This window comes from Penaeus monodon, chromosome 30, assembly GCF_015228065.2.
Source record: "Penaeus monodon isolate SGIC_2016 chromosome 30, NSTDA_Pmon_1, whole genome shotgun sequence".
Taxonomy (NCBI): Eukaryota; Metazoa; Arthropoda; class Malacostraca; order Decapoda; family Penaeidae; genus Penaeus; species Penaeus monodon.
The window spans coordinates 2,711,648-2,712,060 of NC_051415.1; the positions used below are offsets into that span (position 1 = coordinate 2,711,648).

A 413-nucleotide genomic window follows, 5' to 3' on the forward strand; every position below is an offset into this window, starting at 1 on the left:
GAGAGAAGAGAGAAAACGAGAGAAGGAGAAACAAAAGAAAACAGAAAGGGAGTGAAAAAAGTAAAATCAGAAATAAAGAACAAAATATTAAGGAATTTCTGGAGAAGAAAAATGGAAAGAGATTGAAAAGGAAGGAATAGAAAGATGAAGAAGTAAAGGAAAAATGAAAAGACAAGAAAAGAAAAAGAAAATGTAAGAAGATGAAATAAAAAAGGAAAAACAAGAAAAGAAGTAAAAAATAATAAAAAGAAAAGAAAGAAAATATGAGAAAAAAAATAAAAAATAAATAAAAAAAAAAGAGAATTAGGCACTAAAATGAGGAAGGCAATAAAGGAAGAGAAGAAGAAGATGCTATAATAGGAATTTAATTTCCTGCCGCTTTATGGGCCATCACTATTGGCGGCCGAGTCACC

At 29.1% G+C, this 413-nt stretch overlaps 1 protein-coding gene across 1 annotated transcript in view; it reads left to right on the forward strand.

The window, feature by feature from the left end:
• Positions 1-413, forward strand: part of LOC119592266 (PGC-1 and ERR-induced regulator in muscle protein 1-like) — a 57,864-nt gene that overhangs the window by 153 nt on the left and 57,298 nt on the right. The gene's annotated exons all lie outside the window — the stretch shown is intronic.